The following is a 21,105-nucleotide window of genomic DNA, read 5'->3' as shown; positions in this document are numbered from 1 at the left end:
TTGCATCACTGGTTATGACATTTTTCTTGAGTGAGGTGTAGGTTCAAGTCCTATATTGAGAAAATGATTTAAAATTTACATTGCTGAGCACGATGTGTGGGCCAGCATCCCCTTTCCTTTGTATGTGAAAAAGACTTTTTGGTATACAGGAATGCAAATACTGTAAACGCTATTATTTTCGCGGGATTAGTTTTTCGCGCTTGGCGGCTTCAAAACATTTTCGCAGGTTCTTGAATTCGTGCTGCACACACCACAATCAAAAATTCACTTCCTCCCCATCTTTGAATGGTTTTAATTAAAGGGGAATCCAACCCAAATAAAAACTTGTTTTTATAAGAAAAAGAAAAATCAGACAAGTTGATAGGTGAAAGTTTGAACAATATTGGACAAACAACAAGAAAGTTATGAATTTTTAAAAGTTGTCAATATTGGTAATCACTATATTCATGGAGACTTCAAATTGGCCGCATATGGGATGGCATAGTGATGTAAGGCAAGGACTACTCTTCCATGTATTCCAATACATATTATGGCTAAAATGTCATTTTCCCAAAAGTTTTATTTCAAATTATATTTTTCTTTCATGAGGACATAAAACAATATACTACCTGGATTATATTAAGATTACTGCCCCAGGGAAATTGGTACTTAGGAGAAAACCACAAATCCCTGATAATAAAGTACATGGCCTATGGGAAAGTTGTCCTTGCCCCTTGTCATAATTTACTTACCCTGTTGCCAATTTGAAATCTACATACTATTAGTGATCTCAATTTTAAAGCAGCTATAACTTTCTTATTGCTTGTCCGATTTCTTTCAAACTTTCACCATTCTGTTTAATTTATTTTTCTCCTTCCCAAGACAACATTTTATGGCCAAGGCTGGATTCCCCTTTAATATTTCAGCGACGAAATTGTATTTTCTGATCGTAACTCCAGCTCTAAAGCAGCATAATTCAGCATTGTTTTGATCCAATCATTAGCTTTTGTGACATTTTGCGCAACTTTTCTTTGTGGGGCGGACATTGGGGAAGACAAAACGGAGGCGCTGCTGGCCTTGTATGGACGGCCGAGCACCGAGTAAGGACCGGGGGATTACGGAATGACAATCAACAAACCTGGGCGATCGATCCAACGTCATCTTGAAAACTAAACAGATCTAAACTCTCACCAATCAAACAGCAAAAGCAAATTATATTTTAACCAAAATCATAATTTAAATACTGATCTGCGACTTTTAAAAATGATCTCATTGCTTTGGAACAAATTCTCGCGATGCATATTTTTTGGAGCTCAATTTTGCTTGCTTAAATGTCACCTTCTATAGGTCAAATTATGCAGTCTCTTTGCAAAAACGATACATGCAATTGAACCGCGGTTCAAAACTTGCATTAAAATAGATGCTCATAAATTCACGCTCGCTGATCTTGCCGCGAAATTTTCATACCGTGAAAATTTCCACTTTTACAGTAGTGCACTTGAAACATGTACATCACATTACCACATAAATGTACATGTGTTGTAATACACATAAATTCTGTTGTTGAAAAATCACCTAAACTGATAAATACTGTATATGTATGGTATATTTCATGAAAGTTTGAAAGAATTGAGATGATTCATTTTAAATTCATTTGATGATTCAACTGAAACAGATCTAATAAAATTTGATAAACTTCATACATTTTTTTAGAGTTTTGAGTTAATAATTCCTTTGCAACTGAACAGATCTGGTAACATTTGACAGTCAAAAGCAGTTTGAAAGAGTTTTGAGTTGATTCTTGTGTAGCTACATTCATGAGTATGTAGAAACTAGAAAGACATTTGTGTATTCACGTTCCTGTGGTTTTGTTTCTTCTCATTGTGTTTGATATATTTGCACATGCCTGTGGTGTGGCTAAACGCTCATCTCTTGCTAGTCTAGATCTATACGTTGGCATTTATTTGTTCGGAAAAACCCTACACTCATTGCATAGTATACTAGTCTTTAGTTGGAGGTGATGAAAAGTGGGAGGAATTGGTGCGTTTCCTTGCAATGAGTATAGGGTTTTCCGAACAAATAACTACTATGTCTAGATCAAGACTAATCTCTTGCTTGAAAGAAGCTGCCATTGGATGCTTTTACACCTGCTCAATAAGGAATCATACTAGGGGGTATCATGAAACAAATATTCAGTTAATTTCTCACTGAGTATTTTCACATGCTGCTGAAATCCATGCATCTGATTGGCTCAGACCAAATTTTGCCAGTGAAGATCACTGTCACAATGTTTCATGAAACCGTCCCTGGAGAGTTTTTCCATGAAAAAAAAATATATTCAGTCATGTTCTCATTGACCATTGTTATAATCTACTGAAATCCTTGCATCTTATTGGTTCAGAGCAAATCTTTCTTGTGAAAAATCACTGATGAGGTGGTTCATGAACTGAGCTTTTCGTATACCCCTTTCATAAACCCAATTATGCGGCTAATAGCAGCATAATTTGGTCGTAAAATCGGAGGAGGAACAGAGTTATCCGCATTATTTTGATGCTGCAATTATCCGCATAATAGCAGCATCGGGAACAGATTTTGACTTTATGAACGCATTTCAAAAGTAATGCGGATAATTGCCATGGAGCGGTCACAAGGTCACCCTTTTCCAAGCAACCGCATCGGAGGGGGTGTGTGCGGTTGCCATGACGATTATCCTCCTTTTTCAGGACGGGTGCTTGTAAAAATAGTGCAGATTATTTTCGGAGTTTATGAACGCAATTTTTATTGAATTATCCGCATTACTCTTAGGCGGCTAATTGGAGGATAGGTTTATGAAAGGGGTATGAAATTTAAAACAAATTTTCAGTGCTGAACGTGCCTGTTACTGTCTGCTTGAACAGGGACAATACATGAATGTACATGTATGAACTCCAATTTGATTTCCATGCTTATCTGTGTGTCTCAATATAACCACCCCTTGTGTTTTCCCTGACCTTGCTATCACATTTTAATGAATGATCTGTCTATAGGTATGGTATGTGAACACTAATTTACAGAAGAGTAGATGTTTCCAGTACATTGTGTGCATTACTAATGTTTGTTTAATTCTTACCTGGAGGACATATTAAGACAGCTCTAGTCTTTATTTTTAGACACTGTTCTCACTACCTTCCTAAAACTAGTGTACTGGAAGCTAGTTTAGTTTAACCTCGCGATGTACATGTACAGTAGTTTTCAAGATTGCTTTGCCTCGTTAAACTGGTTTTGGCGCAAGTGAGGGCACAACTGTTCTTCGGGAAGCGACCTTCGCACATTTTGAGCGCGCAACTCCACACGACAGGTGTAGAATGCTGCGGTTTCGAATTTTGTGTGAAAGGTGTCACCCGCTGAGAGCGTTTCCATAGCAACAAGATCGCTTTAGGTGAAGTGATTTTGAAAACCACTTTCGTGTGATCAAGTGGGGCCACTAGCAAAGCGATCTTCCATACTGGTTTCCTGAATCGGTTTCCAGTAAACTAGTTTTAGAAAGCGTAATGAGAACGGCCTCATAGACCCTTCCCAAGATTTTACATTACATACAGTATAGGTGACATGACAATTGAAAATTGCTCATGCACCAATTGCTCCAGGCTTAATTTAGGGTTGGAATAGAGTTTTATGTTAGGTTTAGGGTAGGGTATACTGTTAACCCCAGGGTGAAGATGGTCATTCGATTAGTGTGCGGAATTTAGAGCAGAGCAAATGTCACAGAACCAAAATACCAACCCACCAGATGCTCTTCCAGAAATTGGAAAACAAAAATCAGAAGAAACTCTTCAGTCTACACACATACTGGTATAACCTGTCAAGAATACAATGTAACAATGAGGCCGTTCTCATTACGCTTTCTAAAACTAGTTTACAGGAAGCCGATTCAGGAAACCAGTTTGGAAGATCGCTTTGCTAGCGTTCCCACTTGATCACACGAAAGTGGTTTTCAGAATCACTTAACGTAAAGCACTCTTGTTGCTATGGAAACGCTCTCAGTGGGGTGACACGTTTCACGCAAAATTCGAAGATCGGTTGTGTCCTCACTTACTTACGCTAAAACCAATTTAACGAGGCAAAGCGATCTTGAAAACTACATCGCGAGGTGGTTTTCCAAACTGGTTTAGAAGTTCGCTTCCAAGACTGCTTCGACCGTTCTCACTACACGTTAAACTAGTTTCCACTATTAACTAGTCTCCACTAAACTAGTTTTAGGAGCATATTTAGAACAGCCTCTACGCTTGAGCAACCACTAGACATATGGATTTGGAATCAAATGCTCTTGTAATGTATCTCTGTGTGAGCACTTTGTGTTTTAATACTCCCCAGGGAGTGAAGTAAATGCATGCATTTGTGAATACACTGTTCTCTGCATTTTCATGCTCCCCAGGGAGTGGGAAATGAATGTGGGCATGTGTTCTTACAACTTGAAGTTTAGAATGATTTAGTTTGTGTTCAACTATCATCATTCTCTAGCATCATATTTTTAATACTCCCCAGGGAACGAAGCATGCGCTTGGCATTTGTGTTTGTGTGCGGATAAATATTCTATACTACGAGAAACAATGTAGTACCGGCGGGTATTACAGAAGTTTTTATTAGAAGCCATCATCATTCTCTGTACGCAATGTAGCATCAGTTTTCGTTTATATTCCCCAGGGAGTGAAGCATGCACATTGGCATATCTGTGGTTGAAGTGCATTCATGTCTTGAAGAGATTGTGTAGAATTATGGGCTCTTGCTAAACTTGTTTCCTTTGTTGCCACTTGCCAGCCGGGCAAACCAGTGTATTATAGGTTGCCCGGCCGGCAAAAACAAAAAAAAAATCTCTCTTTGGTTGCAAGCTGGATAATATTAGTAGTGTATGTTAGGTTGCCCAGCTGGCAACCACAAAAAAAAAAGTTAAGTGAGAGTATGATGAAGCAAAAAAGCAAACCGGCCATTCGTCTTCCACATTGGACGTTTTGAATTATGTTGAATTCCCTTCCTAACACATATCCATAGATTCATTGGACATTCTCATTACCCAATATCTTTGCTAAGTAGAGTCTGAGAGGGAGACTATGTGCATGTCTTAGCAAGTGAGTCATTATAAATTTGCAAATGAGTGTGGTGGAGAAATATTTCTTGGTCCACACAACTCACTGGATGAATTAGGTCACCTTAGGCCCTTTGTCAAGAAATTCATGACAAATTTCTCTCTAATCAATAATTGTGGCTGAAGTGCACACAAATTCATTTAAGGAGAATTCCATGTGCATGTTCCGTAGCTTAAAGGGGGGTAGTCAGAGGATGTGGAATAATAAGACTTTGATGCAAGAAATTAAATAAAGGATTCCGACTTGTTGAATACAATGATTAGATTTGGGCATTTTGCCAAATTGTGTATGGTCAGGAGTAATTTTGAAATCTCAGGGGATAGGCTTTTAGCAGTATTTTGCTCTATCCTTCAAATTTAGAATTCTTTCAATCTCAATACTGTGACATATTCCATACACTGGTAATATCAAACTTTGATTTACACTATATTATTATTATCATTTATTTATTTATTCATTTCTATTTGTTTGTTTGTTTAGTTATTTTATTTATTCATTTATTTATTTACATATTCATTCACTCAGTTAGTCGGTCGGTCAGTCAGTACTTTATTTTTACAATTTATTCATTCATTCAATATTCATAATATCAACTATTGTTATTACTGCTGTTAATAATTTGTTATTTATTCATTCACTTATTTATCATTCATTTATTTTCATTTTTTATTTTTTTTTTTAGGGGGTATGGGTCCTTCATGATAGCTGGAGTTTTATATCACCTTCACCTTACCTCTGTAAAAGGTTATGTGACTGCAAACGGACTTTTGATTTGAATCAATTGCAACTCTTTGTAATGTTGTCCTGGGTCTCATATTATAAAGAGACTTTAAGACCCTGTTTTCATTACGCTTTCTAAACTAGTTTACTGGAAACCGATTCAGGAAACCTGTTTGGCGTTCCCATTCTATCACACGAAAGTTGTTTTCAAAATCACTTCAAGTGATCTTGTTGCTATGGAAACACTCTCAGTGGGATTACACGTTTCATGCAATATGTGAAACCGCAACGTAGGTATTCTACACCTGTTGTGTGGAGCAGCGTGCTCAAAATGTGCGAAGATCGCTTTCCGAAGGAAAATTGAATCCTAACTTTAATACGCTAAAACCAGTTTAACAAGGCAAAGCGATCGTGAAAACGACATCGCGAGGTGGTTTTCTAAAACCGGTTTGGAAGATGCTTCCAAGATCGCTTCAACCGTTCTCATTACACTTTATAACTAGTTTCCACTAGTAGTTTTAGTAAGGTACATGTATGGTAGTGAGAACGGTGTCTAATAGAACTTGATAGTACTTGTTGATTTAGCATTAAGGCAACTACATACATGTATTCCAGTTATGATAATGGCAGAGTTGTAAGTCTTTGTGAAACGGCCCCCTGATCTTGCGACCAACTGGAACTGCAACTTCACCCGATGTTTGCAGTGACACGATTTTCATTGAGATTAGACATTTGGACATGCGCCTTTCTGCATGCGAGCGTGACGATGGTGCGTAGCATGCAGTGTATGTATACCGGTATATGGCGTGTGCGGCGACTGTAGGGCGTAAAGGTCATTCTGGTGAAATGAGGGGGGAAAGCAGGTTGGTCCCAAGTGTGCCGATGACTCGATGGAGGAAATTCAAGCGGGAAACGCAAAGATTTGGACCCAACTTTCTCCATGGAAGGGGTCGTGGAGTGCAACTCTCTCTCTCTTCTTTGACTGCTTTCTGACATTTAAAGTGGATCTATGATATGTAGCCTACTAACTATAGTCGTGTACATGTAGCAAAACATTTAACGTTTTCCCCCATTTGCATTTGGGTACAGTGTAGGTAGTTTCAGACGAACTCTGTCTTGTTCATAGTTGTACACAATCCCACTGCACTAGTCTACTGTTCAGAACTTCAGACTGCAGGGCTTTGTGAATGCAAGTTACACCAACTGAACATGTACATACATGTAACAGTCATTAGTACTGTACATGTAAATGTATCTTTTATCCTTTTTTTCTTTTGACTTCAGTACACAATGCCAATGAGTCTTTTCTAGTCTACTACTCAGACTTTTTAGCATCCATGGCAGTGATCCTTTTTTTTTCTTCTGTTGCTCAAAGAACACATGATCAAGCTCCTTGCTACTACATGTAGTCTACTTTCCAGACTGCTTTATCATTAAAAATACCCCAGGGGTACGAGAGAGCACACAACATCCTACAGTGCATTGCAAGGAGCACCTATTTTTTTACAAGAATTTTTTCTAATCAGGGGCCCGTAACACAAAGCTTAGCAATGGTCATAGAGCATTTTTTCTACGATTGATTCCATTGATTACAATGTACAATCAATCATGAAAATCAAGCGTATGGTTAATCGCTAATCTTTGTGTAGCAGGACCCAGGGCCCTCTTAACACAGAGCTATAGAGCAATCGATTTTTATACAGATGATATTTGCGATTGATCATACACAGTAATCATTGAAATCAATCGTAGAAATGTATTCTGCTATCATTGCTAAGCTTTGTGTTACGGGCCCCAGGGCCTTTTTAACACAGAACTATATAAAAGCAATTGATCTTAGCGATGATTTTTGCGATTGATCATACACAATAATCAATGCAATCAATCGTAGAAATGTGTCTACTATCATTGCTATTTAAAGCTTTGTGTTACGGGCCCCAGGGCCTTTTTAACACAGAGCTATATAAAAGCAATTGATCGTAGCGATGATTTTTGCGATTGATCATACACAATAATAAATGCAATCAATCATAGAAATGTGTCCCCATGATGAGTTACGAAGTTTTATGCTGAAGGGCCCAGGCATCTATCCAATCCAGCCTCTTTCGATCGATCGCATACTGGCGCACTCTTGGTGACAATTGAGTAAAAATTGTTTAAATTCCTTGCATGGCTTGTGTGACTCTTTGAACCTGTAGCTCACACAGCCAGCTTTTCAAGCCCAGGCTGAGAGGAGTATGATTAATCAATGTCCGTTCTGTGTGGGAGCAAACAGAGACGTATGGCCCCGTTCACATTGACTAGGTAATCTTGAGTTTAGGATGAACTTTGTAGTTTCAGGTGATCTGTGTTGATGAAAGTCTATATTGACAGGAAGCTCCAATGGCCCATATTCTGAAGTCGGGTTTTACTTTATAGACCACGGTCTAGCTCTGTGCTAAAATTATGGCAAGCCACAAGTGTCAAAATTTTTGTTGTATGTTTCTTACATTTACTGTGCTCTTTCATGATTCTTTAATGGTGAAGACAATTATCTATTTATATTTCCTCGACAATTATGAATGATTTGGGAGCCAAATGAGCTGAAATGTGATATACATGTATCGTGATTTATGTAGCAATTGGCTATCCACACAACTTTAAACTTGAGTTTAACTTTTAAGTTAAACCCGACTTCAGAATACGGGCAAATGCCTCTTTGTTAAAACCTGTAGCTCACACAGCCAGCTTTTCCATTTCAAGCCTGAACCAAGAGGAGGTTGGGAGATACCATTATATTTCCATTATTTCATTTTCATGTCCCTCCTTAGAACTCCTTAATAGTCTCCACATTATAAACTCAAGAATATACAAATAATGAATGTTTATGATGCAATGGACAGAATACTTCATGAGGTGAAAAATGAAATGATCCATTCAACGAGGCGTAGCTGAGTTGAATGGATCATTATTTCATCTTTCACCGAATGAAGTACATGTATTCTGTCCATTGCACGAATGAGAAAACCTTCCTTATTTGGTTTATATGACACCTAAATTTTTTTTTTCATATGAAATTTATGAATTTCGATGCAAAACATGCTCATGCAGTGCGAGTTTGGTCTGCTGATTGTTACATCATTACAACATGCGCACTGCTGGTGCATAAACTGCAGTCGCGATGTGCGGGTGCAATGGACAAAATCGTATCAATTGCACGGTTGATGACGTCATTGAATTAACGATATCAACCAGTCATATCACAAGTATCTATCTAGGTGTCATATAAAAGACGTTCACACATGTCATTTCCCCTTCCAATTCCCCCTGACCTCCCCATCCTCTTCTCCCTCTTGTCCACCCCCCCCCCCATCAATCTTCCATTTCAATCTCCATAAAGATAAATCCTACTTGGCAAATCCTCCATCCTCCCGTCCTCTTCCACCCTTCTCTCAATTGTATTACCCCTTCTCTTCATACACTGTTATCATATACTTTTAAAAGTTTTAATAACTCTTTGCACGAATGCACGCTGAATTAATTTGAATCAAGATTTCATTTTTTAACTATTGATACTGATAAGAACTTTTACAAATTATTAGCTTCTTTAATAAGAAGTTAGGGGGGAAAACTAAATGTGCAAAATTCTAACGTCAGCATGCAAAGGGTTAACAAGACATTGGTAAATCTTGCTTATCTCTCGTCTCTCCTTCCCCATCCTTCTTTTTTCCTACCCTTCCCAAAGTTGGCTTTATTCTCTATACAAACTCCAAGTTGTGTTTGATAACAATTTTTTTTTCTTCCCAGTCCTTTCCTTTTTCATTATTCTTTCCATTTGCTACACTTATTTCCTTTTTTCCTTCCTTCCATCCACTCAATTTCTTTAGAAATAAACCTTATCAAGGCATTGGTACATCTTCCTCTTTACCTGCCCTTCTTTCCTCCTCCTCCATCTCCTCTTACCCCTCCATCCTCCCTCTTATTTTCTCACCATTCTTTCCAACCAATAACTATAACAAGACATTGACAAATCTTGTCCCCTCCTGTCCCCATTCCCTTTCCATCCCCGTCCACCCCCTCTCCTTCCTTTCTCCTTTTAATACCTTTTTAACAAACCTCTATAATGATAAACTCCAACAAGGCATCGGCAAATTTTCCACTTGTCCACCCATTCAGTAATATCCCTCCATTTCCACCCCTTCCCCTCTTCTCTCCCCTCCCTCCCTCCCTCCACCCCTCTCTCCATCTCACCCTAAACCCGCAACATTGATCCACAAATCTATAGATTGCTTGGGATGCCTTAACTGTCGCTGCCATCTTCCTTTTTACTTACTCCGGACGACAACCGCATATCAATACACCTCATTTTTTCCCCCTCTCTCTCTCTCTCCCTCCGCACGTGTGAGCCACGACACATTCCCATGCATGCACTTGTAATAGTCGTCCACGGACGCCATGCTAGGCAGGCATCCCGCGGTCATCGCAGAGTGTATGAATGTGTGATGGTTTTTTTTTCTCTCTCTCTTTTTCGGAGGCAGTCGCGCATATTTTGTATGCGGTGCATGGTAGATTGGTGTGTACATACTGCTATGTCCCAGGAGCGGAGAATTCAATACTGGTTGAGATGGTTCAGGGTTGAGAGGAAGAGGGATGGAGAGAGAGAGGGGGGGGGGGAGAGATGGGGAGAGAATAGGAGAAAAGGGGAGAGAGAAAGAAAGAGAGGAGAGGGAGAGGAAGAATGGAGAGGGAAGAGAGAAGAAGGGGAGTGAGAGAAAGGGAAAAAAGAAAGGTAAAGAGAAATAGAGACAGATGCATGTCAATGTGTAGAAAAAATGGATGTATGGAAGGATGGATAGATGTATAGATAGAAAGTTAGATACTGCGCAATTTATGCATGTGTATATGGATGGATGAATGGATGGATGGAGTAGGTAGACATGTACAGACAGACAGATATATAGATAGATAGATTGATTAGATAGATAGATAGATAGATATAGAGATAGATAGATAGATGGATGGATATATATTATATGTTGAAAAAGAAGAGAGAGATAAAATGGAGAGATATGAAGGGAGGGGGGGGTATAAGAGACAAGAAAATAAGATGAATAAAGAAACAAAGACCTGTCCATGCCCAACCAATGATTGAATTATGAATAATAAACATTTAAAAAATACATGTATGAATCCTAAACACATTTATAAGGAAAAAAGAGGATGATGAAAGTTTATTTACTCCTTTAAATTCTAATGCTACATGTAATAAAATGACTTCAGATTTATCAAAGCTCTTACATCGTTTTGAAAAGCGTATCATTGGTTAGTTCGGGATTGCTTTCACTTGTGTGACTGTACATGCAAAAAGCATTATGATGGAGCTGGAATGTACAATTATCACATACATGTAGGCCTACGTGTACAATTAAATCCTTTTTCTTGCGTATTGAGATGTAGAATTATCCATTCCATGCTCAAACACTGCAGAAACTACGAGCTTGCATGTTTGTATTGTATTCTACACAAATTTGATTATCATGAGATTTCCTATTAAACTAACTTTCCAGCAAATGTAGAAATCAATTCTCGGCATGGCTGGATGAGGTATGACACCATGAGCAGCTATCTGACTTGACCTTATCCAATATGCAAGCACTCATGAATAATTCATGAGATTGGGATTGATTCCCCTCGCCATCCTATGAATAATGCATGAGCTGTGAGCCCCCCATGGGCTTGGAATATATGACACTGTAAAGATTAGGAGAAGAGCGAATTTCATATAAAGGGACACTTTCACTGCAGAATACCTGTGGAATAAGAAGATGCTTGTATTGTGTTTGAGAATATAAAGAAATAAGGGCGTATTTATGCTGAATTTTAGGGGCCGAAAGAAGGTGTTGAATTTATGCGTCAGTTACAAATATTGCATTCATGCTTGCTTTTGTATTGCCTATTGGTTCTCAAAATGAATATGGTGGAAAAGCCATGTGAGTTCACTCGACATACGATGTACTATAGGGACAGTGATTTCTGTTTTAAAGAATGGTCTTTTCTGTTTCTGAAACATTAAATTCTGTCTCAAACTTGATTTGTTATGGAAATTCTGTTTTGTCATAGAAAGTGCACTCAGCAAAAGCGTGGATTCTGTTTTGCGAAGGAAAATTCAATGAAACTTGATTTAAAATGGAAATTCTGTTTTTGTCATAGCAAATGTACACAGTAAGAGCGTGAATTCCAAATTGCAAAGTGAAATTCAATGAACTTTCACATGTAAACAATTCAAAGAACCGAAACAGATTTTCTGTTTTTATTTACTGGTAAATAGTGTGAATATGTGTACTACTGTACATGTACAGTACATTATATACTACTACCTGCTATTTTTAGCCAAATTAAAGGAAAGATTTTTTTTTAATTTAATTATTAGAACATACGCCTTTTGTGGCTTTATTTCTAAGAATCTTGGCATCCATTTCTTGGAACCAGATTCTATCAACTGGTGTGTTGGCTCAGTTGGTAGAGCGTCCGTCTCACAACCGGGAGGTTGGGGGAAGGGGGGGGGGGTTCAAACCCCGGCTGCGCCAGACCAAAAGATGGGAGTTGCTGCTACTCTGTTTGAGGTTCAACGATTTTAAGGGATATATCCTTGTCAATCTGGCGCTGCACATTTCATGTCTATTTTGAACAATAAATAAATATGGATGGATCTTTAAAAAAGTCGAATGATTTCACCTGGGAAAAGTTGAATGGTTGTGTAAAGCGGAAATAACTGTGCAAGCTATGTGACAAAATGTATTACTTGACCCCTGGAGGTCAATGAGTACTTCCTGAAGACATCCTCTTCCTCTTTTTCAATACACAAAATTGAAATCTTCTTTGATAAGAAATCAATCAGTCATGCTTCAAGAGAAATTGTATCGATAGTTACATGTACATTGTGCTCTGCATTCATACATATACATTTTACACAGGGAGGATGGCATTTTTTGTGAACGAGGATGGATTAAAGATAACAATCATAATGTATTATCATGATTAAATAATGAAAATAATCTTAGCTATACACACTGTAGTATATGTATGATATTTTTTTACTGTTTTTATTTTTTGTATAGTTTTTAAACCCATTTTAATACTTAACCTGGTTGGAGAGTGATGAATGTAGATAAATGCCTTTCTAAAGGTGGGATTTAAACCTAGACCTAGTGCTTCGAAGTCTGTTCACTTTTCAACTGAGCCACAACACGTCTTCAAATCTCTCTTTGTTCTCTTTTACTCCATCATTGTCATTTTAATCCCTCATTGTCATTTTACTCCCTCATTGTTATTTTAATCTCTCATTGTTATTTTAATCCCTCATTGTTTGTTTTTTTTTACCATTGTTTTTCTACAGGTTTCACAATGATATTCATGCATGGGCACTTCCCAGTATAGAGTAGGCTGACATGGCCTTCATATTGTATTCACTCAAATAGTACCCAACACCAAAAGCTACATGGTGGGACTGAGTGACACTAAAGTTGAATTGAACCTGTAGGATTGGGCATGCATCAAAATGGTAAGAATCATATATTTTCTATCATTTGTTTTTTTTCCAAGTTTCATCATATACTGCTCCGAGTGTTGCTATAGTGACAAATTTCAAACCCCTTTTTGTCTTTGTGTTGATCAAAGATCATCCAGCATTTCCATTAATTTGAATGCAGTATGAAAGAGCAATGTCTAAATGCTTTGCTCACAGACGGAGGTATCAAACCCTGGATTTTCCATGTAGCCAGGCGCCTAATAGACCACTCAACCACGGCACCTCTACTACAAGTGTAAAAATAGTTTAGATTTTGGAATCTAACAACCAGCATCACTGTTGCAGTATTGTTAATGTTACAGAGATCAGGGAACCGTAGCACAAAGGTTAGCGGTTGATCGTACATGTACGCTTGATTTTTACGATTGATTGTACATTGTAGTCAATGGGATCAATCGTAGAAAAATTGTTCAACAATCATTGCTAAGTTTTGTGTTACGGTCCCCAGTGAGGGTCTAATCTTTGGAAAAGGAGGGGCAAAATATTTCTCACTAGCCAAGAAAAAGGAAGAGAAAAAAAATAAGGGGGGGGGGTGAGGTCAAAGCTCGGGACCATTGGAGGCAATCTCTGTTTGAAAATATTGCCTAAAAAGGGGGAAAGGGAGGGGGAGGGAATAAAAAGTCATAAAGGGGGGAGGGGGGGGGGGCTCTCTGCATGATGCCTTTGTAATTGATCTCAATGTTTATATCATGGGATATAATGTGGGTGGGGTTTTTCCACCAAAATTGCTTCATCCTTATGTAAAGCCCACCCACTGTGCCTTTGGACCAATGAAGTATAATTTAGATTGGACATGTACATGATTAATCAGAACTTTTTAGAGTTTTGAAATTCGAATCCCATCATAGTACGTTTTTCCTTTGTATTTTTAGTGTGTTTTGGTATAGCGATACTCTGTTCATTTCTTGCGTACTGTCGGCACATACTCTTCATGTATATTTATTTGAAAATTGCGTTCAAAGATCACTCCTTGGATTTTATTTATTCTGTATTGATGTGTTTATGTTTGTTTAAGGAGAGACAACATTTGGGTCCAACGTTCAAATTTGAGTTTATGTCTGAATATTGAGGTCACTATAAAAAGTGAACCTATAATGTAATCTTTCCGCAATAATTGGTAATGAAGTATTATTAGTCTTTGTTAGTGATTCTTGCACTGTTGGCATGATACATGATTTGTGTGTAAGATAGATGGAGAGAGATAGAGGTGGGGAGGGGAGGAGAAGAGGGGGGGGGGGCTACAGGGAAAAGGGGAGCATGGGCATTTACCTGCATGTAGTCCCAGGCAAAGTCTAATTTCAAACCCCATCAATGGACTGTTGATTCCATTTTGGGCAGTGTCCGAACAGGCTTTGCATTTATGAAGGGAAACACAAAATATTCACACACAATCTGCCTATACAAGGTGGCTGCGACAGAGCGTGGAGCGTTGTGGCCCAGTGGATTAGTCTTCGGACTTTGAAACAGAGGGTCGTGGGTTCGAATCCCATCCATGGTCACATTTTTGTTTAGTATCTGCACAGACGTAAGGGCCAGAATTCACAAAGGTGGTTTTTTAAAACCATCGGTTGAACCCATGGTTTATGCCAGTTTTCTGTATAAATTACACTCATATATCAGAAAATGTCCATTGCTAACGTGCGCTTTTGTCACAGTGTGCCAAATTGACACCTGTTGCCACGGTTAAGACTTAAGTATGCTAATTTATTCATAAGTCCTCTATTTTGAATTAATAAGGGCACTCTACAAAATGGTGGACTCATGAATAAAATAGCATATTTCACCATGGTAACAGGTGACAATTTGGCGCATTGTGACAAAAGCATGCATCAGTGTTGGACATGTTTTTCATGTATATGTATGTGGTAAATAAGCATAATTTATACAGGTAATCTGCATAAACCATGGATTCAACCGATGGTTTTCAAAACCACCTTTGTGAATTCGGGCCAGTGTGTCTGTAGACTAGACCTCTAGAAATAAAAGGCACCAGTCTCTACCTGACCTCTATCAACCTCTGTGGAGTAAAAAGCAAATTGACATTGGTGTCCTAGTTGACTCAGTCGTTGGTTCCTTGTAATAGTGAATTGCCATTCAGTCTACACACACACACACTGGCCGGTATTCTGAAGTCGGGTTTAACTTTAATAAACTCAGGTTTAAAGTTGTTGTTGTAAGTACATGTATGGATAGCTAATTGTTACATAAATCACTAACTATATACATGTATCATAGTTCAGCTCATTTGGGTCTCGAATCATTCATAATTGTCTAGGAAATATAAATAGATGATTGTCTTCACCATGGATGAATCAGGAAAGAGCACAGTAAAGATAAGAAACATACAACTGAATAAAAAAAAATGCCACTTTTGGCTTCCCATAATTTCAGCACAGAGTTTAGACCATGGTCTAAGTTAAACCTGACTTCAGAATACGGGCCACTTTGTCCACTTTCTGTTCAGTCTCATCCAGCATAGGAAATACATGTACGTTTTACTCCCTCATTGTCGTTTTACTCCCAAATGGGTCCAAATTTCCTCTAAAATTCCCCCAAATGCTTCAAGGTGACCTTTCTTTGTAGAATCACCCTAATGGCCTGGGGCCCCATTGCAGAAAGAGTTGCAATCAATCGCAACTCTAAAAATCACGCTCAACTTGATTTTCAACCAATCAACAGCGCGCATTTGAGACTTGCGCTTGATTTTTTGGCTTGCGTTTAGAAGGCAACTCTTTCTGCAACAGGCCCCTGGTCACACCGCCCGAGCGTTGTTGGAGCGGTCGTGGAGCGGTAGGGAAAGAGGGTCGAATTTCGCTCACAAAATTGGGGGGAAATAATCGAAAAAAACAAAAAAAACAATCGAAATCGAAAATGGTGAACGGTAGTGAGCGGTGATGATTTTTTTCTCTCCGCTCCAACAACGCTCGGGCGGTGTGACCAGGACTTTAGGTCTATCACAAGCAATATTGAAGATTCTTTAGAAAATCAATTGATATTTTAACTATGTTGCACAATAATGAGGTTTGCTTTTAGTTCATTTATAAGTTCTTATTGCCCCTAAAAGTAGCCCTTAAAATGAGAGAAATAGCCCCCAGAATTCTGCGATTGCCTCAATGTGGAAAAAATATACCACTCTAAAATAGAAAAAAAAATATTTGGATGGTCTAATATGTACATCACATGTATGTAGTTCTACCAAGGAAGGATATATAGTAGAGATTATGAATACATTTTCAGTACCATTGGCATTATATTATAATTTCAACACTGTCTAGGGAAAGATTACATCTTGGGTGCTGATGGCGATATTGCCCGGCCCCAAAATGCTCATAGGAGCCCTAGAAAATAGCAACAAGAAGCCCCAGAAAAATCAGAATTTACTGCAATGTCATAGCTTATTCAATATATTGCAGATTAAGCTGTATGTTGTAAAAAGTACCCCCATGACCCAGCCCCTCACCCCCCTCCCCCTCCTGGAAAAAAACATAAATAGATAAAATACTAGTAGAATGAATAAAGAAATTAAAGAATGAATAAATAAATCAATTAATGAATAAGTAAATAATAAATAAATTGAAAGATATTATAAATTAATGAATCAATATATATAAATGAATGAATAAATAAATCAAATAATAGAATGACTATTTATAAATGATTAATAGATAATGACAAATAAATGAATGAATCAATCAGACAAATCATTCAGTAATCCAATAGACAAATAAATGAATAATAAATATTTAATTAGTTTGTTAATGAAGATTGAATTTATTGATTGCATTGCAACTATTGTTGCTGTCCTCAACTGATTCTTCCACTGTAAACATGTGCTAGTTGTTGTCTAGAAACATCAATGAAAAAAATTTGCTTTGCCAAGAAACAAACAAGATCTATCAAAATATGTTGCTACATGAAGAATCATGTATTTGATATCAAGCTATTTCAGTTAGCAATCCCTATTGTGTTTCAAGAGGAATAAGAAAGACTCATTGAAATGGATGCCCTTTCATGAAATTATCATTGAAATGTTCTGATTAGTCTTGAAGAAACCATATGAAAGGGTTTTTTCCCCCGTGGCTTTTTTTACAATTAGTTATAGGCCTTGTACATATATGGAAGCCATCTTGGTACATTGGTTAAAGCTAAATGATAGTAGTTGCAGTAAAACACTAATTTCGTGAGAAAGTCTGTAAAACCAAGGTTAAGTATGATATCATTTCGGATCTAGATCTGGTACAGTTAAATAAAACTGAACTTTGTGAAATCATAAAATCTAAGCTGAAATATGATCACACTGAAGATCGCCAACACAGATAGGCACACGTGGGAAAGTGTATTATTATTGCTGAAATATAAACCTGACGGAAGTGCTTATTTTGCTTATTTCTCAGCAATTACACAATTTCTTCCAGAATCCTTTGGCACATATCATTTATTCATACAAACAGACACTTGGGTGGTCATTATTTTAGATTCTGTAAAAAGTCATTTTGAGATCGTTACCAGAACTGGAATTTATCTTTAAAAAGGACATATTTCTCAGAATCACCACTGAGGTCATCTTTGAGTGCTTTCTAAAAAAAACCCACAAAGGATGTAATAGTGTTTACACCAGAAAAAAAATTGATAAAAAAAAATGGGGCTACATATAATTTTTTAGCCCACCATCCAAAATCTATCTTTAAAATTTAAATTTTCTATGGCATTTGTGGGCATTTGAGGGCGCAAAACCCCCAATGCAGTTCTTTCCCTGGTCAATACACAACATTCCTTCACGTTTACAATTTTGTGTAGCTCAATAAATCGCTCTCCTTGAGCTCCTCAGAATCGCTCTCTTTGAGGAGCTCAAATCAATTCAATACAATACATGTAGGCCTATGATAAATTGCATATTTTTCGTAACATCGTATATATGCAATAGCTGTGTAGCTATTAATTAATCTGTGGTGAAATTACCGGTAGGCCTGGGTCAATACGTCTACAAAATATAGCGCTCCTGCTAAAAAAAAAAAGCTAAAATTTCACATTATACATCCATGAAATGGCCATCTATTTTCCATAATTTCTTTAAATTATTTTGATTTAGTTGAAAACTATCAGAAAAATTAAGAATATTCACCTCTTTCCCGACTCTGATTTGAACTTACTCTCGGTAAATATTGTAGTCCCACATGTAGACTTCAATGGTGTTGCAATGAAAATCTACATATGGCACTACATACCGAGTTCAAATTCAAATTAGAGTCGGGAAAGAGGTGAATATACTTCATTTTTCTGATAGTTTTCATCTAAATCAAAATGATTTCAAGGAATTATGGATGGCCATTTCATGGATTTAAAGATGTAAAATGTGAAATTTGAGCAATTTTGCGCTCCTCAAAAATGAAGGTCTGACTCAAGTGAAGTTTTTTTTATGATACATGTACTTCATTCTGATTGTCGTGGAAAGAAGACACACAAGAGGAAAATAGTCAAAATACATTTTATTACAAGTTTTGTGAAACAGGTCTTGTAGGCTTATGAAATATGTTGTGAAATAGGTTTGTTTGTGATGAAGTCATCATAGCTTTTCTTTAATACAATCAGTCTCTAGAAAATGAAAAGTATTCATCCATTTCTCGAGGATCTCGTCCTGGAGTTCATCTTAAATCGGTGTGGCTGCGAGAGATGTAATAGAGATGCACGGGTTGGAGTGGGTGACAACTAATTTGAATTATGAATATTCATAAGGCTACCCGATACCACCCAAGTTCTTCTGCTGCATCGAATGATGTAGCCTTAATCCAGAAATGTATAATGATCACTTCTTTGTTTTTTTTCAAGGAAACTTCAGTGCATTCTTTAGATTCACTGACACAATTTGTATTTCATTAAAAATAGTTCCATTATTCTTAAATTTGTTTTAAACAGTGATTTTGATATTTGGAGAATTTTTTGAGATTTCTTTGCGGACTGTCTGTCAAGTGACTTTTTTTTTACATTGTTTAAAAATATGATTTTCTGATATATTTGTACTTGTATTTTATAGTTGGAGCAGTAACATTTATGTATATTAACTCTTGGTTGTTGATGGTTGATTATTTTACCTGACTGTTAAGAAAGGGGGAATGCCTGTTAATAGCAAGCATCCAGAGGACCTATGGCTGGAGATACTTTCTGAGAGACCTGGTAATAAAGATAAGGATTTACCGTACACTACTACTTTATAATGAGAAGATACATGATAATGAATTCAATGTTCATGTTGGTCCATTGGTGCTATAAGGACCTGACTTAAAATGCATTTAAGCTTAGCTTGGTCATCCTGGAGCTCATTTCTACAATTGAGTGCTTCGACTTCGATCATTATGTATGATCAATCTTATAAAGATCTGCCTCTTGAACAACTGCTACTCTCTAAATTGCAGGAATTCAAAAGAAATCCATTCAGACTGTAGTTAGGGATTAAAGTTAAAGTTGAATTGTAATCCTAAAAATGTATATTTTATTCTCAAGAGATTTAAATTTGAATCCTTTGAGATTTAGAAATGAATCATGGATTTATTTTAAAATCCCTGCTAATTAGAGTGTAAGCTTTACATTACAGGGTCTGCTTTATAATGATTTTTTGTTTAGCACTGGAACGCCTTTAAAAAAAATGTTCACATCTTCCGGTGAAATGGAGTGCACCCACCGGTCAAATTGCAGATACAATAAAGATTTATCCAAAGTCAAAAACACCGGAACGCATTTCCTAAAACGTTCTTCCCCTGATGAAAGATAACGCACCCATTGTTTGAAATGAAGATGAAGTAATAAACACCTTTCCTGAAACGTTCTTTCCCTGATGAAAGGAAACGCACCTACGGTTCGTAATGAAGATATGATTATATGATTTATCCAGACACCATAACGCCTCTCCTAAAACATTCTTCCTCTGATGAAAGATAACGCACCCATCGTTCGAAATGAAGATGAAATAATAAACGCCTTTCCTAAAACGTTCTTTCCCTGATGAAAGGGAACGCACCCACCGCTTGAAATGAAGATATGAAATTGTCATATTGGCGAAGACTTGGCGATACCTAAGACGTGCATTGGCCTCGGGGATCCCACAGCAAGGAGTGTTTACTGAGTATTGTAATTAGCATTTTTCTTGATGGAATTGGTAATTCCACTTCGAGCAAATTTTGGGGAGAAAATGAAGAGGGTTGTGAAGAGGATGTATGAAGAAGAAAATATTGGATGGTGATTATGCCAGAGAGAGAGAGAGAGTATTGTAGATATGTAGCAGAGTCATTGTGAAATACATTGTTGATTATGATGATCATTTTTAATGCTTCATGTACATGTCATATCTTTGTGTAAATTCACTTATTTTTTCCAAATAGTTTTGGGGCATCATATATATATTGCATGAAATTCATAATAACACCAAATTCAATAGACATCATACAGTCAGTAGAATATCACCCAATCTCATGCATGTATAATGATTTAATCCAATGAAATTTCTTGATTCTTCAAAAACTCAAGTCCTAATATATACATGTACTTGAGTCTCTCTTCGATCACCCATTAAATACGATACCTGAACAGGCTGTTCTTCATTGTATGAAAGACAGAGGAGAGTCTCGTTTTCGAAATGTATATTAAAGGTGAATTCCAGTTTTGGTAACGATATCAAAATGAGTTCATACAGAATCCAATGAAATGACCACCAAAGTGTCTGTG

The 21,105-nt window shown here is 37.3% G+C and overlaps 1 protein-coding gene across 2 annotated transcripts in view; it reads left to right on the top strand.

Moving 5' to 3' along the window:
- LOC121417001 (collagen alpha-1(I) chain-like) overlaps window positions 1–21,105 on the top strand; it is a 68,294-nt gene that overhangs the window by 12,171 nt on the left and 35,018 nt on the right. For both annotated transcript variants that reach the window (XM_041610541.1, XM_041610542.1), the window contains exon 2: window positions 13,198–13,362. The gene's annotated coding sequence lies outside the window, so the exon portion shown is untranslated. The remainder of the gene's footprint in view (window positions 1–13,197; window positions 13,363–21,105) is intronic.

This window comes from Lytechinus variegatus, chromosome 6 (genome assembly GCF_018143015.1).
Source record: "Lytechinus variegatus isolate NC3 chromosome 6, Lvar_3.0, whole genome shotgun sequence".
Lineage (NCBI taxonomy): Eukaryota > Metazoa > Echinodermata > Echinoidea > Temnopleuroida > Toxopneustidae > Lytechinus > Lytechinus variegatus.
Note: the sequence above shows the minus strand (reverse complement) of the source record. Positions and strands in the feature narration are given on the sequence as shown.